Raw genomic sequence first — 25,786 nt, 5'->3', positions numbered from 1 at the left:
CGTTTTGTCGTGGTCAAGGGTCGTATGGTCGTGGTCAAGGGCCGTATTGTCGTGGTCAGGGGTCGTATGGTCGTGGTCAAGGGTCGTATGGTCGTGGTCAAGGATCGTATGGTCGTGGTCAAGGGTCGTATGGTCGTGGTCAAGGGCCGTTTTGTCGTGGTCAAGGGTCGTGTGGTCGTGGTCAGGGGTCGTGTGGTCGTGGTCAAGGGTCGTATGGTCGTGGTCAGGGGTCGTATGGTCGTGGTCAAGGGTCGTGGTCAAGGGTCGTGGTGGTGGTGGGTGGCAGCTGAACCACTTTCCATTGTTGGGACCTGATGGTGGCCCTCCCTCCCCTCCCCTAGCCGTCCCTCAAGAGACTAATGATGTACCAGGACGCACCAGGACATACCAGGACATACCAGGATACGCCAGGACATACCAGGACACGCCAGGACGCACCAGGACATACCAGGACATACCAGGATACGCCAGGACATACCAGGACACGCCAGGACGCACCAGGACACGCCAGGACATACCAGGACACGCCAGGACATACCAGGACACGCCAGGACATACCAGGACACGCCAGGACATACCAGGACACGCCAGGACATACCAGGACACGCCAGGACGCACCAGGACACGCCAGGACGCACCAAGACATATTAGGACGCACCAGGACATATCAGGACACACCATGACGCACCAGGACGTACCAGGACATACCAGGACCTCTACTTCAACTAGGACACCTGTCACTAACACAGTGGGAGTGGGTAACAAAACTCGAGGTGTATCATCACCACTGTACTGTGGAACATGAGGGAACTTCAGTGTGCAGGAATAGGCAGACGACACCCCACAGTGGGGGAGGGAGAACCACCTACAGTGGGGGAGGGAGAACCACCCGCAGTGGGGGAGGAGAACTACCCACAGTGGGGGAGGGAGAACTACCCACAGTGGGGGAGGGAGAACCACCCGCAGTGGGGGAGGGAGAACCACCTACAGTGGGGGAGGGAGAACTACCCGCAGTGGGGGAGGGAGAACCACCTACAGTGGGGGAGGGAGAACCACCCACAGTGGGGGAGGGAGAACCACCCACAGTGGGGGAGGGAGAACCACCTACAGTGGGGGAGGGAGAACTACCCGCAGTGGGGGAGGGAGAACCACCTACAGTGGGGGAGGGAGAACCACCCACAGTGGGGGAGGGAGAACCACCCACAGTGGGGGAGGGAGAACCACCCACAGTGGGGGAGGGAGAACCACCCACAGTGGGGGAGGGAGAACCACCCACAGTGGGGGAGGGAGAACCACCTACAGTGGGGGAGGGAGAACCACCCACAGTGGGGGAGGGAGAACCACCCACAGTGGGGGAGGGAGAACCACCCACAGTGGGGGAGGGAGAACCACCTACAATGGGGGAGGGAGAACCACCCACAGTGGGGGAGGGAGAACCACCTACAGTGGGGGAGGGAGAACTACCCGCAGTGGGGGAGGGAGAACCACCTACAGTGGGGGAGGGAGAACCACCCACAGTGGGGGAGGGAGAACCACCCACAGTGGGGGAGGGAGAACCACCCACAGTGGGGGAGGGAGAACCACCCACAGTGGGGGAGGGAGAACCACCCACAGTGGGGAGGGAGAACCACCCACAGTGGGGGAGGGAGAACCACCCGCAGTGGGGGAGGGAGAACTACCCACAGTGGGGGAGGGAGAACCACCCACAGTGGGGGAGGGAGAACCACCCACAGTGGGGGAGGGAGAACTACCCACAGTGGGGGAGGGAGAACCACCCACAGTGGGGGAGGGAGAACTACCCACAGTGGGGGAGGGAGAACCACCCACAGTGGGGAGGGAGAACCACCCACAGTGGGGGAGGGAGAACCACCCACAGTGGGGGAGGGAGAACCACCCACAGTGGGGGAGGGAGAACCACCCACAGTGGGGGAGGGAGAACCACCCACAGTGGGGGAGGGAGAACCACCCACAGTGGGGGAGGGAGAACCACCCACAGTGGGGGAGGAGAACCACCCACAGTGGGGGAGGGAGAACCACCCACAGTGGGGGAGGGAGAACCACCCACAGTGGGGGAGGGAGAACCACCCACTGTGGGGGAGGGAGAACCACCCACAGTGGGGGAGGGAGAACCACCCACAGTGGGGGAGGGAGAACCACCCACAGTGGGGGAGGGAGAACCACCCACAGTGGGGGAGGGAGAACCACCCACAGTGGGGGAGGGAGAACCACCCACAGTGGGGAGGGAGAACCACCCACAGTGGGGGAGGGAGAACCACCCACAGTGGGGGAGGGAGAACCACCCACAGTGGGGGAGGGAGAACCACCCACAGTGGGGGAGGGAGAACCACCCACAGTGGGGGAGGGAGAACCACCCACAGTGGGGGAGGGAGAACCACCCACAGTGGGGGAGGGAGAACCACCCACAGTGGGGGAGGGAGAACCACCCACAGTGGGGGAGGGAGAACCACCCACAGTGGGGGAGGGAGAACCACCCACAGTGGGGGAGGGAGAACCACCCACAGTGGGGGAGGGAGAACCACCCACAGTGGGGGAGGGAGAACCACCCACAGTGGGGGAGAACCACCCACAGTGGGGGAGGGAGAACTACCCACAGTGGGGGAGGGAGAACCACCCACAGTGGGGAGGAGAACCACCCACAGTGGGGGAGGGAGAACTACCCACAGTGGGGGAGGGAGAACCACCCACAGTGGGGGAGGGGGAACCACCCACAGAGGGGAGGGAGAACCACCCACTGTGGGGGAGGGAGAACCACCCACAGTGGGGGAGGGAGAACCACCCACTGTGGGGGAGGGAGAACCACCCACAGTGGGGAAGGAGAACCACCCACTGTGGGGGAGGGAGAACCACCCACAGTGGGGGAGGGAGAACCACCCACAGTGGGGGAGGGAGAACCACCCACAGTGGGGGAGGGAGAACCACCCACAGTGGGGGAGGGAGAACCACCCACTGTGGGGGAGGGAGAACCACCCACAGTGAGGGAAGGAGAACCACCCACAGTGGGGGAGGGAGAACCACCCACAGTGGGGGAGGGAGAACCACCCACAGTGGGGGAGAGAGAACCACCCACAGTGAGGGAAGGAGAACCACCCATAGTGGGGGAGGGAGAACCACCCACGGTGGGGGAGGGAGAACTACTCACAGTGAGGGAGGGAAAATCACCCACAGTGGGGAGGGAAAACCACCCACAGTGGGGAGGGAGAACTACCCACAGTGGGGAATGAGAACTACCCACAGTGGGGGAGGGAGAACCACCCACAGTGAGGGAAGGAGAACCACCCACAGTGGGGGAGGGAGAACCACCCACTGTGGGGGAGGGAGAACCACCCACAGTGAGGGAAGGAGAACCACCCACAGTGGGAGAGGGAGAACCACCCACAGTGGGGGAGGGAGAATCACCCACAGTGGGGGAGGGAGAACCACCCACAGTGAGGGAGGGAGAACCACCCACAGTGGGGGTGGGAGAACCACCCACAGTGGGGGAGGGAGAACCACCCACAGTGAGGGAGGGAGAACCACCCACTGTGGGGGAGGGAGAACCACCCACAGTAAGGGAGGGAGAACCACCCACAGTGGGGGAGGGGGAACCACCCACAGTGGAGGAGGGAAAACCACCCACAGTGGGGGAGGGAGAACCACCCATAGTGGGGGAGGGAGAACCACCCACGGTGGGGGAGGGAGAACCACCCACAGTGAGGGAGGGAGAACCACCCACAGTGGGGGAGGGAGAACCACCCACAGTGGGGGAGGGAGAACCACCCACAGTGAGGGAGGGAGAACCACCCACAGTGGGGGAGGGAGAACCACCCACAGTAAGGGAGGGAGAACCACCCACAGTGGGGGAGGGAGAAGCACCCACAGTAAGGGAGGGAGAACCACCCATAGTGGGGGAGGGAGAACTACCCACAGTGGGGGAGGAAGAACCACCCACAGTGGGGGAGGGAGAACCACCCACAGTGGGGGAGGGAGAACCACCCACAGTGGGGGAGGGAGAACCATTACTCAGGACGAGAGGTTAAAGTTGTTATGTGAGACAGATAACAACACACTGCCCTCGTACATGACTGACAGCAGTTCCAGTTGGCCTGGGAGCTCTCAGCTGGTGGTGTTGGCAGGGGCATGTGTGTGTGGGGGGTCAGTCATGAGGCTGGTGATGTTGGCAGGGACATGTGTGTGTGGGGTGGTGTCAGTCATGAGGCCGGTGGTGGTGACCCATGACCAGCAGGGCTCTGACCTGGTCGCCAGCCTCCCTGAGGCGCGAGGCACCAGGTATGTGGTGGAAGTCTTGGTTCGGCCGTATATGGTACGTCGAGCTTGCCAGCCCCTGGTGCTATGATTGGCTCAGAGGCGTGACGCAGTACGCTGTAAATCCCATCTACAATGTCGTATGGTAACCAACACAGCAGTAGCAGCAGCAGCACAGCAGTAGCAGCAGCACAGCAGCAGCACAGCACAGCAGGAGTAGCAGCCTCTCCAGAGGGAATCGAAGTGTGGAGGGGAACACATGACCAGCAGAGGTCAGTGGGCAGAATCAAATCTTCCGTCCGGTAAAGTTCATCTGATCCGGATGTGTAGGATTAACGCGGGGGTCTGGTGACGCGGCCCCGGGTGACGGAGCCCCGGGTCACACGGCCTCGGGTGACGGAGCCCCGGGTCACGCGGCCTCGGGTGACGGAGCCCCGGGTCACGCGGCCTCGGGTGACGGACCCCCGGGTCACGCGGCTTCGGGTGACGGAGCCCCGGGTCACGCGGCCTCGGGTGGCAGAACTCCGGGTCAGGCGGCCTCGGGTCACACATGGGTCACACGTGGGTCACGCGACCCCAGCTGGTGAGTAATATCAAATATTAACCTGTCTTTTGGACAAAATGTCGCATTGACCACTGTATGTACACACGGTGAAAAAAAAATCTTACCACTTCTTGTGTGAAACAATATGACACCACGGACGAATGACTTTGGGAAAAGCCCGTTTGTCTGGCCTCATATTGGTAGCCCTACTTTCATGACAGTGCGACAAATTGATTGTGAACGACGTTTCCTGTCATTTACCATAACAGATGTTATATTGATTAAATATATCCACGGATATAACTACAAAGTGGGGCTACCATAATTATTAGGATTTTTGTGTCTTACATTTACGTTTACCAACCCTAGCCCAGACATCACGGGTCGTATTGATCATTTCGAACTTCATCGGAAGCATCCGAGAAGATAACTTGTGTACCATCTCGACCACTGGGCCTGCTGGCCATGTCAGCACATGAGGGGAATGGAAGCCTGACACAAGCGTAGTTCTCTGTATGTATAATATGTATAATAGATCTGTATGTACTTAAACCGTAAGAGTAAAGTGCACTATATATATATATATATATATATATATATATATATATATATATATATATATATATATATATATATATATATATATATATATATATATATATATATATATTATTATTATTATTATTATTATTATCATTATTTTATTATTTTGCTTTGTCGCTGTCTCCCGCGTTAGCGAGGTAACGCAAGGAAACAGACGAAAGAATGGCCAACCCACCCACATACACATGTATATACATACACGTCCACACACGCAATATACATACCTATACATCTCAACGTATACATGTACATACACACAGAGACATATATATATATATATACACATGTACATAATTCATACTGTCTGCCCTTATTCATTCCCATCGCCACCTCGCCACACATGTAATAACAACCCCCTCCCCCTCATGTGTGCGAGGTAGTGCTAGGAAAAGACAACAAAGGCCCCATTCGTTCACACTCAGTCTCTAGCTGTCATGCAATAATGCACCGAAACCACAGCTCCCTTTCCACATCCAGGCCCCACAGAACTTTACATGGTTTACCCCAGACGCTTCACATGCCCTGATTCAATCCATTGACAGCACGTCGGCCCCGGTATACAACATCGTTCCAATTCACTCTCTTCCTTGCACGCCTTTCACCCTCCTGCATGTTCAGGCCCCGATTACTCAAAATCTTTTTCACTCCATCCTTCCACCTCCAATTTGGTCTCCCACTTCTCCTCGTACCCTCCACCTCTGACACATGTATCCTCTTGGTCAATCTTTCCTCACTCATTCTCTCCATGTGACCAAACCACTTCAAAACACCCTCTTCTGCTCTCTCAACCACACTCTTTTTATTACCACACATCTCTCTTACCCTATTATTACTTACTTGATCAAACCACCTCACACCATATATTGTCCTCAAACATCTCATTTCCAGCACATCCACCCTCCTGCGCACAACTCTATTCATAGCCCACGCCTCGCAACCATACAACATTGTTGGAACCACTATTCCTTCAAACATACCCATTTTTGCTTTCTGAGATAAAGTTCTCGACTTCCACACACTCTTCAAGGCTCCCAGAATTTTCGCCCCCTCCCCCACCCTATGATTCACTTCCGCTTCCATGGTTCCATCCGCTGCCAAATCCACTCCCAGAAATCCGAAACACTTCACTTCCTCCAGTTTTTCTCCATTCAAACTTACCTCCCAATTTTACTTGACCCTCACCCCTACTGTACCTAATAACCTTGCTCTCATTCACACTTTACTCCCAATTTTCTTCTCTCACACACTTTACCAAACTCAGTCACCAGCTTCTGCAGTTTCTCACATGAATCAGCCACCAACGCTGTATCATCAGCGAACAACAACTGACTCACTTCCCACGCTCTCTCATCCACAACAGACTGCATACTTGCCCCTCTTTCCAAAACTCTTGCATTCACCTCCCTAACAACCCCATCCATAAACAAATTAAACAACCATGGAGACATCACACACCCCTGCCGCAAACCTACATTCACTGAGAACCAATCACTTTCCTCTCTTCCTACACGTACACATGCCTTACATCCTAGATAGAAACTTTTTACTGCTTCTAACAACTTGCCTCCCACACAATATATTCTTAATACCTTCCACAGAGCATCTCTATCAACTCTATCATATGCCTTCTCCAGATCCATAAATGCTACATACATATTCTTTTTCTTTCTTTCATACTATTCACCATTTCCCGCGTTAGCAAGGTAGCGTTAAGAACAGAGGACTGGGCCTTTGAGGGAATATCCTCACCTGGCCCCCTTCTCTGTTCCTTCTTTTGGAAAAAGAAAAAGAAAACGAGAGGGGAGGATTTCCAGCTCCCCGCTCCCTCCCCTTTTAGTCGCCTTCTAAGACACGCAGGGAATACGTTGGAAGTATTCTTTCTCCCCTATATATATCCCTATCCCCAGGTATATATATATATATATATATATATATATATATATATATATATATATATATATATATATGTGTGTGTGTGTGTGTGTGTGTGTGTGTGTGTGTGTGTGTGTGTGTGTGTGTATACACACACAATGATAAAGGATAGATTTCACTTGGGATTTTGAGATATCAGGAGCAGATGATGGCTATGACAACCAGTACCAGAGGGTGAGGGTGTAGCATGTAGCACTATGAAGTGTGGCGTCACGAAGTGTAGAGTAGCCTCACGAAGTGTAGAAGTGTAGCGTCACGAAGTGTAGCGGTGTAACGTCATAAAGTGTAGCGTTGTAGCGTCGTAAAATGTAGCGGTGTAGCGTCGTTAAGTGTAGGTGTGTAACGTCGTAAAGTGTAGGTGTGTAGCGTCAGGTGGGGCGGTTGGCAGGAGGTGCCTGAGCCTGGGTGACATCCGGTGATAGCTGGCGCCAGTGGACCTCCCGACGCCATTAAGCTTACAACTGTTGCTGCCTCACACTGACCTTATCCTGAAACCTTGGGACTCGCCCCTTGACCCAGGGATACTCCGCTACACCCACTGACCCCCCCCGCTACACCTAAGGTCACTCGCTACACCCACCGATCCTCCGCTGCGCCCAGGACCCTCTGCTACACCCGGGGACCTTCAGCCACGCCCAGCGACCGTCTGCCGCCCTCCTGCTGTGATAATATGTATGTATAGTGAGGCCACACCAGACCTTGTGGGGTGGCTGCTCTTTTAAATGTGTGTGTGTGTGTGTGTGTGTGTGTGTGTGTGTGTGTGTGTGTGTGTGTGTTACTTTGTCGTGTTTTCGTAACACAGGGTCCCTGATGTTTGAGTGTGACACGGTGTTAGCGGTTGACTAGCCTGTGCTGGCTCGGGGTGTTACAGGGAGAGAGTGTAACGCTGGTGTGACCCCGTCCCTGAACCTTGTACGTTGTTAACCTTATGTATACACGCCACGCATACGTATATACGCACCCCAGCGTACGCCAGGTTATGTATACACGTCACGCATACGTATACACGCACCCCAGCCTACGCCAGGTTATGTAGACACGTCACGCATACGTATATACGCACCCCAGCGTACGCCAGGTTATGTATACACGTCACGCATACGTATATACGCACCCCAGCCTACGCCAGGTTATGTAGACACGTCACGCATACGTATATACGCACCCCAGCGTACGCCAGGTGCCCCCATTCCTCGATCAGCTCTAGTGGCCAGAGGAACAGCGGGGTTGGCTTTGAGCCAGCTTCTCTGCCCGGGATTCGAACCCGTGCCCGTTGCGTTGGTGGGATGCGATGTAATCAGGCTCACTACGGGGAAGGCATGGGGGCTGGGACTCCCTCCCGCCTGCCCCTCACTGACGGAGCTCCTGCTGGAGGTGTATGGTCAGTCGCTAATGACAGTGGATGGTGTCATGATATATAAGGACGTGTGTGTGGGAGCCTGGGGGAGGGAGCTTCGGTGCCACGGATGATGGTGTATGGACGAGGGAGGGAGGGTCGAGCAGTGCCCCACACACACACACTGAGCTACCTCCCTCTCCCCCCAGGACTGATCCCTGGGGCACTCCACTTCTTACGTGCAAACATCATGTGATTGGTCACCACACTTTGTATACATCCAGTCAGCCCTGTTTCGTCATCACCTCAGCCGTGTCTGTCTTGATGTAACAACACCACAACGGGAGCTGATGGTTGTGCGCCTCCCCTGCTGGTGTTGGGCATGGAAATTTCTCTCCTAACAACCATAACAAACATACCCACCTCTGAGGCTTAATGTCTGGCCAGGCGCGCGAGCCGCAGCTAGATCGTCTCTTGCTCGACTTTAGGAAAGGTCTGGTAGTGGGTGCGGTGGGTGGGGTGTGGGTGTGGGTTGGGGTGTGGGGGTGGGGTGTGGGGGTGTATTGCATCATGTTCAGGTGGGCAGATGTGGGCCACAGTGACATGACAACCATGAGGAGTGGTTGTGGTCGGCCGCCAGTTATGTAAACATTGACATGAAGGATCTAATCCTTAAACATAACGTTACGATCCTAGGGTTACGTACGATCATTGAACACGACGTTACGATCCTAGGGTTACGTACGATCATTGAACACAACGTTACGATCCTGGGGTTATGCACGATCATTGAACACAACGTTACGATCCTAGGGTTGTGCACGATCATTGAACACAACGCTACGATCCTGGGGTTATGCACGATCATTGAACACAACGTTACGATCCTAGGGTTACGTACGATCATTGAACACGACGTTACGATCCTGGGGTTACGTACGATCATTGAACACAACGTTACGATCCTGGGGTTGTGCACGATCATTGAACACAACGCTACGATCCTGGGGTTGTGCACGATCATTGAACACGACGTGACGATCCTGGGGTTATGCACGATCATTGAACACGACGTTACGATCCTGGGGTTGTGCACGATCATTGAACACAACGTTACGATCCTGGGGTTATGCACGATCATTGAACACAACGCTACGATCCTGGGGTTGTGCACGATCATTGAACACAACGTTACGATCCTGGGGTTATGCACGATTATTGAACACAACGTTACGATCCTGGGGTTGTGCACGATCATTGAACACAACGCTACGATCCTGGGGTTGTGCACGATCATTGAACACAACGTTACGATCCTAGGGTTGTGCACGATCATTGAACACAACGCTACGATCCTGGGGTTATGCACGATCATTGAACACAACGTTACGATCCTAGGGTTACGTACGATCATTGAACACGACGTTACGATCCTGGGGTTACGTACGATCATTGAACACAACGTTACGATCCTGGGGTTGTGCACGATCATTGAACACAACGTTACGATCCTGGGGTTATGCACGATCATTGAACACAACGCTACGATCCTAGGGTTATGCACGATCATTGAACACAACGTTACGATCCTGGGGTTGTGCACGATCATTGAACACAACGTTACGATCCTGGGGTTGTGCACGATCATTGAACACGACGTTACGATCCTGGGGTTGTGCACGATCATTGAACACGACGTGACGATCCTGGGGTTGTGCACGATCATTGAACACAACGTTACGATCCTGGGGTTGTGCACGATCATTGAACACAACGTTACGATCCTAGGGTTGTGCACGATCATTGAACACAACGTTACGATCCTGGGGTTATGCACGATCATTGAACACAACGTTACGATCCTGGGGTTATGCACGATCATTGAACACAACGTTACGATCCTGGGGTTGTGCACGATCATTGAACACAACGTTACGATCCTAGGGTTGTGCACGATCATTGAACACAACGTTACGATCCTAGGGTTATGCACGATCATTGAACACAACGTTACGATCCTAGGGTTATGCACGATCATTGAACACAACGTTACGATCCTGGGGTTGTGCACGATCATTGAACACAACGTTACGATCCTTGGGTTATGCACGATCATTGAACACAACGTTACGATCCTGGGGTTATGCACGATCATTGAACACAACGTTACGATCCTAGGGTTATGCACGATCATTGAACACAACGTTACGATCCTAGGGTTACGTACGATCATTGAACACGGTGGTGCGGCCCTACGGTATGATGGTCTTGATGTTGTGCTCAGGGGTCGTGCCCCCGAGCAGATGGGAGTCGTACCGTCGTGTTCAAGGGTCGTACCGTCCGTCGTGCCTCAGGTTAAATATAGCGAGTGGTGAGGAGTGATGTTGATGCTTAAAGCGGGAGAAAACCCAACGACATTATTAATGATGTACCTTACACACGGGACCCACGGATGGGGTGAAGACGTTGGAGACGGGCCACATAACCTCCCATCACCGCCCACACTAACACGATACGTAACCCTCTCTCTCTCTCTCTCTCTCTCTCTCTCTCTCTCTCTCTCTCTCTCTCTCTCTCTCTCTCTCTCTCTCTCTCTCTCTCTCTCTCTGTCTCTCTCTCTCTCTCTCTCTCTCTCTCTCTCTCTCTCTCTCTCTCGAGAGAGAGAGAGAGAGAGAGAGAGAGAGACTTTCGGGCAACTGTCAAAACCCCCAACGTAATGGCCAGTGATTGTGGGAAGTGGCATGAAAAGTGAGAGGCTCTGAGAGTGAAGGAACCAGCAGATCAAAGCGTTCAGTATGAAGCTGAGATTTTGCCGATATATATATATATATATATATATATATATATATATATATATATATATATATATATATATATATATATATATATATATATATATATATATCTATATATTATCCCTGGGGATAGGGGAGAAAGAATACTTCCCACGTATTCCCTGCGTGTCGTAGAAGGCGACTAAAAAGGAAGGGAACGGGAGGCTGGAAATCCTCCCCTCTCGTTTTTTTTTTTTTTTTTCCATCAAAAGAAGGAACAGAGAAGGGTGCAGCGAATGGAACCAATGAATCCGAAGTGAGTCACAGGGTGGGGGAGGGGGCGAAGGTTCTGGGAGCGATGAAGAATGTGTGGAGGGGGAAATCGTTATCTCGGAGAACAAAAATGGGTATGTTTGAAGGAATAGTGGTTCCGACAGTGTTATATGGTTGCGAGGCATGGGCTATAGATAGGGTTGTACGGAGGAAGGTGGATGTGCTGGAAATGAAATGTTTGAGGACAATATGTGGTGTGAGATGGTTTGATCGAGCAAGTAGTGAAAAGGTAAGAGAGATGTGTGGTAATGAAAAGAGTGTGGTTGAGAGAGCAGAAGAGGGTTTGTTGAAATGGTTTGGACATATAGATAGAATGAGTGAAGAGAGATTGAGAAAGAGGATATATGTGTCAGAGGTGAAGGGAAGGAGAAGCGGGAGACCAAAATGGAGGTGAAAGGATGGAGTGAAAAAGATTTTGAGCGATCGGGGCCTGAACATACAGGAGAGTGAGAGGCGTGCAAGGAATAGAAAGAATAGGAACGATGTGGTATACCGGGGTCGACGTGCTGTCAGTGGACTGAACCATGGCATGTGAAGCGTCTGGGATAAACCATGGAAAGGTCTGTGGGGCCTGGATGTGGATAAGGAGCTGTGATTTCGGTGCATTAAACATGACAGTTAGAGACTGAGTGTGAACGAATATGGCCTTTTTTTTTTATAGTTTGTTTTCATGGCGCTACCTCGCTGAAGCGAGGGTTAGCGATGCTCTTTCCTGTGGGGCGGGGTAGCGACAAGAATGGATGAAGGCAAGCATGTATGATTATGTACATGTGTATATATGTATATAGCTGTGTGTGTATGCTTATGTATGTACATGTATGTATATGTGCGTATATCAGCGTTCATGCATATTCATGTGTATATGAATGAATGGGTCGTTCTTCGTCTGTTTCCTGGAGCTACTTCCCTGACCCGGGAAACAGCGATTTTGTATAATGAAAAAAAAAATATATATATATATTTTGAAGCGTCTGGGGTAAACCATGGACAGTTGTGGGGCCTGGATGTGGAAAGGGAGCTGTGGTTTCGGTGCATTATACATGACAGCTAGAGACTGAGTGTGAACGAATGTGGCCTTTGTTGTCTTTTCCTAGCGCTACCTCGCGCACATGCGGGGGGAGGGGGTTGTCATTTCATGTGTGACGGGGTGGCGACGGGAATGAATAAGGGCAGACAGTATGAATTACGTACATGTGTATATACGTATATGTCTGTGTGTGTATATATATATACATGTATACGTTGAGGTGTATAGGTATGTATATGTGCGTGTGTGGACGTGTATGTATATACATGTGTGTGTGGGTGGGTTGGCCCATTCTTTCGTCTGTTTCCTTGCGCTACCTCGCTAACGCGGGAGACAGCGACAAAGTATAATATATATATATATATATATATATATATATATATATATATATATATATATATATATATATATATATCATACAAACCTCCACCAGCCAGGATCGAACCCGGGACCCCTGTACATCAGGCGGGAGCGCTATATATATATATATATATATATATATATATATATATATATATATATATAGTGATGAAGTGTTTCAATTCTGTAATGATATATATAGAGTATAATCTTCCACCCACAATATTATAATCTAGATTGTGATGCTTTACCTTGTGGTGCTACGCTCGACCATGCCACAGTTGGAAATCCATGTCTGCTAGTTTCCTCACACCTGTTTACCTCATCCTCTATAATGCTTCCCTCTGAACCCCTCAGCCTCAGTACCTCCCCCCTCCCCCAGCTGACAACTGACCCCTGAGGAATGTATGGACGAGTTGTGGCTTACCGTCTGCTGTGTCCACTATATTGTTTTTGGAAGCTTGTTTGTCCGTCTTTTCTTCTCGTGGTGTCCTTGTTCCGTGCTCTCGTGTACTACCTTGTTAGTGCTGGCTGGCTGACTGGAGTGCCGTCTGCACGTCTCAAAGCTCCTTTGCTGTATGACCTCCCTCACTGAACCATGCCTCCTTCCTCACCACTCCCTCCGTGCATCAGGCTTGAGGTACGCCTCACTCTCCTCCCTCACCGTACATGTCACACCAACTCCCCATCACGCGCGACGCCCTCCTCCCTGCCGGCTGAATGCCATGTCCCATTCTACGTTGAGTGTGTGTGTGTGTGTGTGTGTGTGTGTGTGTTGCGGGGAGAGTGTTTCGCACAAGTGTTACCCCGCCTCTTAACCTTGTTCATGCCTACCAAGTTTATGCTACACACACACACACACACACACACACACACACACACCAGCTTCAACCAAGTACCTATGTTTCAACCATCCCCAGAGGGAAGGATGAACACTTGGGTGTGGTTGTGGGCCGACTACCAATCCCAAGATTGGAACCAATGCGGGACCGCGCGCGTGCGCGCTTGTGTGTGTATGTATGTATGTGTGTGGACTTACACAACTCCCAAGGAAGCCAGGATATGTAACACAGCCAGCAGGATGTGTGTACAGGAGAGCGCCATGTACGTATGTGTGGTAAGACCTGGTGATGTTGGTGCAGGGGAGGACCTGGTGATGCTGGTGCAGGGGAAGACCTGGTGATGCTGGTGCAGGGGAAGACCTGGTGATGCTGGTGCAGGGGAAGACCTGGTGATGCTGGTGCAGGGGAGGACCTGGTGATGCTGGTGCAGGGGAAGGCCTGGTGATGCTGGTGCAGGGGAAGACCTGGTGATGCTGGTGCAGGGGAAGACCTGGTGATGCTGGTGCAGGGGAAGACCTGGTGATGCTGGTGCAGGGGAGGACCTGGTGATGCTGGTGCAGGGGAAGACCTGGTGATGCTGGTGCAGGGGAAGACCTGGTGATGCTGGTGCAGGGGAAGACCTGGTGATGCTGGTGCAGGGGAGGACCTGGTGATGCTGGTGCAGGGGAGGACCTGGTGATGCTGGTGCAGGGGAAGACCTGGTGATGCTGGTGCAGGGGAAGACCTGGTGATGCTGGTGCAGGGGAAGACCTGGTGATGCTGGTGCAGGGGAAGACCTGGTGATGCTGGTGCAGGGGAGGACCTGGTGATGATGGTGCAGGGGAAGACCTGGTGATGCTGGTGCAGGGGAAGACCTGGTGATGCTGGTGCAGGGGAGGACCTGGTGATGCTGGTGCAGGGAAAGACCTGGTGATGCTGGTGCAGGGGAGGACCTGGTGATGCTGGTGCAGGGGAAGGCCTGGTGATGCTGGTGCAGGGGAGGACCTGGTGATGCTGGTGCAGGGGAAGACCTGGTGATGCTGGTGCAGGGGAGGACCTGGTGATGCTGGTGCAGGGGAAGACCTGGTGATGCTGGTGCAGGGGAAGACCTGGTGATGCTGGTGCAGGGGAAGACCTGGTGATGCTGGTGCAGGGGAAGACCTGGTGATGCTGGTGCAGGGGAGGACCTGGTGATGCTGGTGCAGGGGAAGACCTGGTGATGCTGCTGCAGGGGAAGACCTGGTGATGCTGGTGCAGGGGAGGACCTGGTGATGCTGGTGCAGGGGAGGACCTGGTGATGCTGGTGCAGGGGAAGACCTGGTGATGCTGGTGCAGGGGAAGACCTGGTGATGCTGGTGCAGGGGAAGACCTGGTGATGCTGGTGCAGGGGAAGACCTGGTGATGCTGGTGCAGGGGAAGACCTGGTGATGCTGGTGCAGGGGAGGACCTGGTGATGCTGGTGCAGGGGAAGACCTGGTGATGCTGGTGCAGGGGAAGACCTGGTGATGCTGGTGCAGGGGAGGACCTGGTGATGCTGGTGCAGGGTAAGACCTGGTGATGCTGGTGCAGGGGAGGACCTGGTGATGCTGGTGCAGGGGAAGACCTGGTGATGCTGGTGCAGGGGAAGACCTGGTGATGCTGGTGCAGGGGAAGACCTGGTGATGTTGGTGCAGGGGAAGACCTGGTGATGTTGGTGCAGGGGAAGACCTGGTGATGCTGGTGCAGGGGAAGACCTGGTGATGCTGGTGCAGGGGAAGACCTGGTGATGCTGGTGCAGGGGAAGACCTGGTGATGCTGGTGCAGGGGAGGACCTGGTGATGCTGGTGCAGGGAAAGACCTGGTGATGCTGGTGCAGGGGAAGACCTGGTGATGCTGGTGCAGGGGAAGACCTGGTGATGCTGGTGCAGGGGAAGACCTGGTGATACTGGTGCAGGGGAAGACCTGGTGATGCTGGTGCAGGGGAGGACCTGGTGATGCTGGTGCAGGGGAAGACCTGGTGATGCTGGTGCAGGGGAAGACCTGGTGATGCCGGTGCAGGGGAAGACCTGGTGATACTGGTGCAGGGGAAGACCTGGTGATGCTGGTGCAGGGGAAGACCTGGTGATGCTGGTGCAGGGGAAGACCTGGTGATGCTGGTGCAGGGGAAGACCTGGTGATACTGGTGCAGGGGAAGACCTGGTGATGCTGGTGCAGGGGAGGACCTGGTGATGCTGGTGCAGGGGAAGACCTGGTGATGCTGGTGCAGGGGAAGACCTGGTGATGCCGGTGCAGGGGAAGACCTGGTGATGTTGGTGCAGGGGAAGGTGATGGTATGTGTGGGGAGCAGCGGGCCGCTGCCTGTGTGGATGATGTGGGTGTAGCGTGCGGATGATGTGGGTGTAGTGTGTGGATGATGTGGGTATAATGTATGGATGATGTGGGTGTGGTGTGTGGATGATGTGGGTGTCGTGTGTGGATGCTGAGGGTGTAGTGTGTGGATGATATGGGTGTAGTGTGGATGATGTGGGTGTGGTGTGTGGATGATGTGGGTGTCGTGTGTGGATGATGTGGATGTAGTGTGTGGATGATGTGGGTGTGGCGTGTGGATGTGGGTGTAGTGTGTGAATGATGTAGGTGCAGTGTGTGGATGATGTGGGTGTAGTGTGTGGATGTGGGCGTAGTGTGTGGATGATGTGGATATAGTGTGTGGATGATGTAGGTGTAGTGTGTGGATGATTTTGGCGTAGTGTGTGGATGATGTGGGTGTAGTGTGTAGATGATGTGAGTGCAGTGTGTGGATTAATGGAGTGGTGTGTGGATGATGTGGGTGTAGTGTGTTGATGATGGTGTCGTGTTTGGATGATGTGAGTGTAGTGTGTGGATGGTGTGGATGTGATGTGTGGATGATGTGGGTGTGGTGTGTGGATGATGTGGGTGCGGTGTGTGGATGATATTGGCGTGGTATGTGGATGATGTGGGTGTAGCGTGTAGATGATGGTGTGGTGTAAGGATGATTTGGGTGTGGTGTGTGGATGATGTGTGTCGTGTGTGGATGATGGTGTGGTGTGGATGATGTTGGTGTGGTGTGTGGATGATGTGGGTGTAGTGTGTGGATAATGTGGGTGTAGTGTGTGGATGATGTAGGTGCAGTGTGTGGATGATGTGGGTGTAGTGTGTGGATGTGGGCGTAGTGTGTGGATGATGTGGATGTAGTGTGTGGATGGTGTGGGTGTGGTGTGTGGATGATGTGGGTGTCGTGTGTAGATGATGTGGGTGTAGTGTGTGGATGATGTGGGTTTCGTTTTTGGATGGTGTGGGTGTCGTGTGTGGATGATGTGGGTGTAGTGTGTGGATGATATTGGTGTGGTGTATGGATGATATGGGTGTAGTGTGTAGATGATGGTGTGGTGTGTGGATAATGTGGGTGTGGTTTGTGGATGATGCGGGTGTCGTGTGTGGATGATGTGAGTGTAGTGTGTGGATGATGTGGGTGTAGTGTGTGGATGATAGTGTGGTGTGTGGATGATGTAGGTGTCGAGTGTGGATGATGTGGGTGTAGTGTGTGGATGATGTGTGTGTGGTGTGTGGATGATGTTGGTGTAGTGTGTGGATGATGTGGTTGTAGTGTGTGGATGATGTGGGTGTGGTGTGTGGATGATGTGGGTGTAGTGTGTGGATGATGGTGTGGTGTGTGGTTGATGTAGGTTTAGTGTGTGGATGATGTGGGTGTGATGGGTAGATGATGTGGGTGTATTGTGTGGATGATATTGGTTTGGTGTGTGGATGATGTGTCGTGTGTGGATGATGTGGTTGTAGTGTGTGGATGATTTTGGTGTAGTGTGTGGATGATGTGGGTGTCGTGTATGATGTGGATGTAGTGTGTGGATGATGGTATGGTGTGTGGATGATGTAGGTGTGGTGTGTGGATGATGTGGGTGAAGTGTGTGGATGATGTTGATGTGGTGTGTGGATGATATGGGTGTAGTGTGAGGATGTGAGTGTGGTGTGTGGATGATGTGGGTGTAGTGTGGGGATGATGTGGGTGTGGTATGTGGATGATGTGGGTGTGGTATGTGGATGATGTTGGTGTGGTGTGTGGATGCTGTGGGTGTAGTGTGAGGATGATGTGAGTGTGGTGTGTGGATGATGTGGGTGTAGTGTGTGGATGATGTGGATGTGGTATGTGGATGATGTGGGTGTGGTATGTGGATGATGTGGGTGTGGTGTGTGGATGATGTTGGTGTAGTGTGTGGATGATGTCGGTGTGGTGTGTGGATGATGTGGGTGTCGTGTGTGGATGATGTTGGTGTAGTGCATGGATGATGTTGGTATAGTGTGTGGATGATGTGGATGTAGTGTGTGGATGACGAGAGTGAGTGTGAATGATGGGAATGGGTGTAGTGTGGATTATGAGTTTGTGAAGTGTGGATGATGAGTGGGTGAGTGTGCATGATGACAGCGGGTGTAGTGTGAATGATGACTGGGTGTAGTGTGGATGATGACCGTGAGTGTAGTGTGGATGATGACAATGGGTGTAGTGTGGATGATGAGTGAGTGTCGTGTGGATGATGACCGTGGGTGTAGTGTGGATGATGACCTTGGGTGTCGTGTGGATGATGACAGTGTAGTGTGGATGATGACAGTGGGTGTAGTGTGGATGATGAATGAGTGTCGTGTGGATGATGACCGTGGGTGTAGTGTGGATGATGACAGTGGGTGTAGTGTGGATTATGAGTATGTGAAGTGTGGATGATGAGTGGGTGAGTGTGGATGATGACAGCGGGTGTAGTGTGGATGATGACTTGGTGTAGTGTGGATGATGACAGCGGGTGTAGTGTGGATGATGACTTGGTGTAGTGTGGATGATGATGTCTGTGTATAGTGTTGATGATGACTTGGTGTAGTGTGGATGATGATGGTGTGTATAGTGTGGATGATGACCGTGGGTGTAGTGTGGATGATGACTTGGTGTAGTGTAGATGATGATGGTGTGTATAGTGTGGATGATGACCGTGGGTGTAGTGTGGATGATGACTTGGTGTAGTGTGAATGATGTCTGTGTATAGTGTGGATGATGACTCAGTCATAATGACGCAGTGTCACGTGAGTCGGCCAGAGGAATGTCAACATACCACATGGTCAGATAACGAGAGGTCTACACGGGTCGTGTTGCTCTAACATGTGGGTGCCATGTGGGCCGGGCGGGCGTGGGAGAGCCCCGCCGGCGGGGGCGGGTGGGCGGAGGAGGAAGCAGCAGGTGCTCCGGGCTACAGGTGCGGGGACAAGTGTATTGAGGCTTGAGCGTGGAGCCGGAGAACATGGCAGATGTTGAAGTGATTCACTGCATACTGAGGTGTGTGTGTGTGTGTGTGTGTGTGTGTGTGTGTGAGAGAGAGAGAGAGAGAGAGAGAGAGAGAGAGAGAGAGAGAGAGAGAGAGAGAGAGAGAGAGAGAGTGATGGATCAGTACGGCGGGTGTATGCACAGGGGGAATGATGGAACGTTGGCCAGGAGAGAGTTTATGTGAGTGAGACAGTGGCCCCGGGGTACGTGAGGGTGGGGAGCAGGCGGGTGTCAGCAGGCAGGACTCCACCGAGAGATGTGGGAACAACATGGAGGTGACTTGGGACGGGCCAGCTTGCTGGGTCCTAGGACGCTGCACGGGGAAGGGGGAGGGGGAGAGACAGAGGTTAGAGACGTTAGAATGATTGGTAAGAGAGAGAGAGAGAGAGAGAGAGAGAGAGAGAGAGAGAGAGAGAGAGAGAGAGAGAGAGAGAGAGAGAGAGAGAGAGAGAGAGAGAGAGAGAGAGAGAGAGAGAGAGAATTAGAATGAAATATATACAAAGGAATTCACACAGTAACAGACCAATGAGTGTTTTCGAGAGTGTTTGTGATAATGTAAGACATGATCAGAAACTCACAGATTAGTGTGGTAAAGGTTGGAAGGCATACAAATAGTTCACAGAGAATAACCTGCAAGTTATCATTGTGACGAAGGAGGCGCAAATAATGGAAGTCCTGGACTTGAAGGGAAATAGTTATCAAGTCTGATATTAGAAGTATCAATAGTTCTGCTGTCAACCACGCTACTTACTGAATCGTTCCGTATGTTAACAATCTTGTTGACAATACTTCGTCTCATTCGAGGTAAAACGTTTGCCCATGAGTTTGTATCCATTACTGTGAGTGAAATTAGATGAATCAAGTCGTATGTAACTTGAGTGATCAAGATTATCAGATCCTTTGATCAGTTCAAATACTTGTATTAGATCACCTCTTAACCTTCTCTTTTCTAAGCTAAGTAGATTTAAGTCGTTTCATCTACTCTTGCAGGATCCGTTTCTCCGTCCAGGAATCATCTTGGTAGCTGGAAGCTACATTTCCCCTATTCTGTTTATGTATTATTTTTTTAGATAGTGAATAAAACTGAAGACAGTATCCAAGATGGGTGGGGACTAACTGAAGACAGTATCCATGCTGGGTGAGGACTAACTGAAGACAGTATCCATGCTGGGTGGGGACTAACTGAAGACAGTATCCATGATGGGTGGGGACTAACCAATGACTTGTGAAGAGTAAGGAGGATTTCCTAAGCTGAAATTCGTAGCTCCAGTCCATGAAGACAAGAATTTTATTCTCTCTTTCTCAATGCTTCTGTGCACTACTTACTTGGTCACACACAAGTCTTTTTCTTCATTTACTTTTGCAATTCAACAGAACTCATCTTGTACCTTTCCTTCTCGTCTCTCACCATTTCTGATCCTAGTTCACCAGGTGTGTCTGTGTCAGTTTGAAGTTGTAGACGTTTGAGTTCATTTGGAGATTTACTTCTCAGCTTTGTATCATCAACGAATTCTGATATCTTGCAAAGCAGTTCATTGATAATATCATTAGTATATATGAGAAACAGAACCGGACCCAAGACTGATCCTTGTGGCACTCCACTTGTTACGTCTAGCCATTCTGAGGCTTGACCATTGATCACAACTCATTCATTGTTTACGGCCAGTCACCAATTTCATGTGCACTGAAGTACAACCCCATCAGTTCCATGAGAACTTATTATTGTAACTAACCTTTGATGTGGAACTGCTATTTGAAGATCTAGATAGATGACATTTACTGCTTTACTTTCATCACACATGTTGATCATATCATAAAAAGATGAAGCAGATTTGTCAGACATGAACGATTCCATCGAAAACAATGCTTAGAATTGTTTATGAAGTGGCGGTCCTTTGAATAGCTCACAATTCCAACTTGAATGATGGTTTCCATATGTTGTGCAACTACACACGTTAAGCTTGTAGGATAGTGATTTCCGAGCAGTGACTTATTACCGTAGTATCTTCCATCTGGAACTTTTCCTGTAGCAAGTGACTTATTGAAAAGGGCAGTCAAGGGTGTAACTATCATTTTTCGCTTCTTTCATTGTTCTCGGATAAATGTTACCATGTCCTGCCGGGTTATTTATTTTTATTCCGTTTATTATTGAAAGTATGTCCTGGGTCTTTATGTTAATTTGTTAAAGAACCTTCCTCTCTCTTATCGCTGAAAGTGGATATGGAACATAGGTTATGTTCGATGGGAAATACAGATACAGAAAAGTATTTTGCCATGGCTTCGTTGTCGTGAACCAAGTCACCGTTTTCTGTAATCGCTGGACCAGTTGCCTGGGTAATGACTCTCTTGCTTCAAACATAATTGTACAACTCCTAAGGATTTCGTTTCGTTTGCTATATGGTTCATATTGACTTTTACTTTGTCGTATAACTCTCTTACTTTCTGTACGTAGATATACTCATCCTTCTTTATCATGTTGGTTATTGGTTTGTCTGAGTTCCATCTTGGCTTTGTTTTACAAATAGACTGTCTAACACAGTTCCCTGTACTGCGTTATCAAGGTTATACTGAACCTTTACCAAGCAACGTTCATGTTGATCAACATTACATACGGTGTTGAAAACGACCTCCAAAGTAATGTTGTCGGTAATCACTGGTGCTACACTTGGCGTTAACAACATAAAATGTTTTGAGATGAAACTGAGACATGTTTCGAAGGCTCCTTACGGAGAGGGACGGGTCTGCCTCCACAGACTGCGCTTTTTTGAGCAAAACACTCATGTAGACTCACTAACGAGCCTACCCAACGCGCAGCTGCTACTTCATTCAGGTGTGGTCCGTCCTTCATCACCATACCAGACTACATGTAGTAATGCTGCCACAAGTGTATGAACTCAACTCCCTCCTGAAAACAAAGGTTCACGAATTTATGATCTAGACTGAACGCCTTGAGAAGGCGTTCCCGGTGCAGGTCCCTGGGTAGAACTCCTGAAATGATGACGCTAATTTTATCTCGAAACCGTCCAATAAGCCGGCCATATTTCCCCAACACTTCTTCCAATCTCTCCCTCAGTACACTGTGTACAGCGTCGTCAACGTCATGTGTCCTGGCACTTGGAAAACAAGACGTTTACGGCGTGAAGGGTTTCTGACGCGGAATTCCTCCATGTGTCCTCGGATTACAGAGTCGCCGACGAGCCTCACTGTGTGGTCGTTGTCGTCCACATCATCAAAGCCTGAAACCGATTTTTAGTGATTATTACATCAAAGGTAAACGTGTGTGGGGTTCCCCACTTAGTCACACTACCTGGAATGGTCGGCTTTCCCTGGTGAGAGAAGAAGGATTACTTTGAAGTAACTTAAGACCCACAGCGCCGCTGCCCCGACGGTGATGGCTCACTCCCTGACTCTCTCAGCCAACTGATGGATTCGACCACGTCCTGAAGGAGGTCTTCCCTGTGTGTGTGTGTGTGTGTTTGTGTTAGGACAGTTAGCCCACTTTTACCTCCAGGCTCCGTCTCTCCACACAAAACATGCAAATCAAAGTCATGGCAGGATTACAGGTGCCACTGAGAGCCAACCTTCCCACTGCACACAGACCTCTTGCCATCATGATATAGTAGACAAACATTTATATTACCGAAAATAAAGCTTAGTAGAAGACATGAAAAATGATCGCCGAAGATACGACTTTATGAGCACTGACCAACTTCATTACGTCTCAAGAACCCGTATTTCCTCTTACTGTGCCGTGTTTCCTCTACGTTGCCGTGTTTCCTCTACGTTGCCGTGTTTCCTCTACGTTGCTGTGTTTCCTCTACGGTGCCGTGTTTCCTCTACGGTGCCGTGTTTCCTCTACGTTGCCGTGTTTCCTCTACGGTGCCGTGTTTCCTCTACGGTGCCGTGTTTCCTCTACGTTGCCGTGTTTCCTCTACGGTGCCGTGTTTCCTATACGGTGTCGTGTTTCCTCTACGGTGCCGTGTTTCCTCTACTGTGCCGTGTTTCCTCTACGGTGCCGTGTTTCCTCTACGGTGCCATGTTTCCTCTACGGTGCCATGTTTCCTATACGGTGTCATGTTTCCTCTACGTTGCCGTGTTTCCTCTACGTTGCCGTGTTTCCTCTACGTTGCTGTGTTTCCTCTACGGTGTCGTGTTTCCTCTACGTTGCCGTGTTTCCTCTACGGTGCCGTGTTTCCTCTACGGTGTCCGTGTTTCCTCTACGGTGTCGTGTTTCCTCTACGGTATCATGTTTCCTCTACGGTGCCGTGTTTCCTCTACAGTGCCGTGTTTCCTCTACTGTGCCGTGTTTCCCTACGGTGTCGTGTTTCCTCTACGGTGCCGTGTTTCCTCTACGTTGCCTTGTTTCCTCTACGGTGCCATGTTTCCTCTACAGTGCCGTGTTTCCTCTACGGTGCCGTGTTTCCTCTACGGTGTCGTGTTTCCTCTACGGTGCCGTGTTTCCTCTACGGTGCCATGTTTCCTCTACGGTGCCATGCTTCCTCTACGGTGCCGTGTTTCCTCTACGGTGTCGTGTTTCCTCTACGGTGCCGTGTTTCCTCTACGGTGCCATGTTTCCTCTACGGTGCCATGTTTCCTCTACGGTGCCGTGTTTCCTCTACGGTGCCGTGTTTCCTCTACGGTGTCGTGTTTCCTCTACGGTGCCGTGTTTCCTCTACGGTGTCGTGTTTCCTCTACGGTGTCGTGTTTCCTCTACGGTGCCGTGTTTCCTCTACGGTGCCATGTTTCCTCTATGGTGCCATGTTTCCTCTACGGTGCCGTGTTTCCTCTACGGTGCCGTGTTTCCTCTACGGTGCCGTGTTTCCTCTACGGTGCCGTGTTTCCTCTACGGTGCCGTGTTTCCTCTACGGTGCCGTGTTTCCCTCTACGGTGTCGTGTTTCCTCTACGGTGTCGTGTTTCCTCTACGGTGCCGTGTTTCCTCTACGGTGCCATGTTTCCTCTACGGTGCCATGTTTCCTCTACGGTGCCGTGTTTCCTCTACGGTGCCGTGTTTCCTCTACGGTGCCATGTTTCCTCTACGGTGCCGCGTTTCCTCTACGGTGCCGTGTTTCCTCTACGGTGCCGTGTTTCCTCTACGGTGCCATGTTTCCTCTACGGTGCCGTGTTTCCTCTACGGTGCCGTGTTTCCTCTACGGTGCCATGTTTCCTCTACGGTGCCGTGTTTCCTCTACGGTGCCGTGTTTCCTCTACGGTGCGTGTTTCCTCTACGGTGCGTGTTTCCTCTACGGTGCGTGTTTCCTCTACGGTGCCGTGTTTCCTCTACGGTGCCATGTTTCCTCTACGGTGTCGTGTTTCCTCTACGGTGTCGTGTTTCCTCTACGGTGTCGTGTTTCCTCTACGGTGTCGTGTTTCCTCTACGGTGCCGCGTTTTCCAAATCCGGGCCGTGTTTCACAAGCACACGGGTCGGGGGATTTTTCATCTTTTTCCCTCTCCATCGATAGCACTTTTCATGACTGTAGTGTGACGCACAACGAGCTAAACACTTGCAACAGTTGTGCTTGAAACGATGCAGCACGATGGAACAATGAGAAAACACAACTAAATGATATTAGCTTCAACCCTGTGAATTGTGCTGCAAGGCAACACACACAACAGCGTCTCACCCCTGGGGAGGACGGCGCCAGACTGAGGATGGATGGGAAAGAGAGAGAGAGAGAGAGAGAGAGAGAGAGAGAGAGAGAGAGAGAGAGAGAGAGAGAGAGAGAGAGAGAGAGAGATTATAGAAGTTAAAATGATAGCAATGGAAGTTACATGGAAGCACAGAGCCAGTGTCCAAGCAAGGTGGTCTGGCCTCAACACTGTTAAGAAAAAAAAGAAGAAAAAAAATACTCAGTCTTCTTGAAAGCAATAACTCTAACGGAGAGCAAAGCAAGGGCTCTATCCCCCCCCCCCCCCACTCCCCCTCCACTCCCTCCGGCAACACACAGGACGAGAGAACAGGTAAGAAAAATACCTTGTAGGATGAACATGGCTGAGGGAGAGTTGTAGAGGAAGGTGATAAGGTAATGATGCGTCCCATCACTTGTTGTACAGACAATATTGAGGAACAAACCTGGGCTTCAGCCTCACGTCTTACCATGTTTATATTATTCCTGATGTTGAAGGATGATACAATGATTCTCTCTTGCTCCCTCCAAGCTGGTGACGCGGGTTGATCAATGTTGCTATGTTACCGCAACACAACCAGGCAGAGATCAGTGGTTGAGAAGGTAGCATGACATACCACTGTGTTGTCATGACGGATGAAATGAATTATTCACTACCGGAGTGTGACAAGTGATGATCAAGCCTGATGTTGAAGATATTAAGGATGTTGCTGTGAACAACATGTCCTGGGAGCTTATTCGTGACACATGGCAGTAATGTTGTTGTTGATGAAGATATATTTCATACAATCCAGATGAACTTGGTGACCTCTGAATTCTAGTCCATATGTTCTCCTTGTTGGTGGTG

General features: G+C 51.2%; 1 protein-coding gene across 2 annotated transcripts in view; it reads left to right on the top strand.

The window, feature by feature from the left end:
* Positions 1-25,786, top strand: part of Rap1 (RAS oncogene family member Rap1) — a 168,815-nt gene that overhangs the window by 72,820 nt on the left and 70,209 nt on the right. Inside the window, exon 1 of one of the 2 annotated variants that reach the window (XM_071673016.1) lies at positions 7,692-8,014. The exons of the other annotated variant lie outside the window; for it this stretch is intronic. The gene's annotated coding sequence lies outside the window, so the exon portion shown is untranslated. Of the gene's footprint in view, positions 1-7,691; positions 8,015-25,786 lie in introns of those variants that run through there. 2 annotated transcript variants of the gene reach the window in all.

Source organism: Panulirus ornatus, chromosome 18 (assembly GCF_036320965.1).
Source record: "Panulirus ornatus isolate Po-2019 chromosome 18, ASM3632096v1, whole genome shotgun sequence".
NCBI classification, from domain to species: Eukaryota; Metazoa; Arthropoda; class Malacostraca; order Decapoda; family Palinuridae; genus Panulirus; species Panulirus ornatus.
Note: the sequence above shows the minus strand (reverse complement) of the source record. Positions and strands in the feature narration are given on the sequence as shown.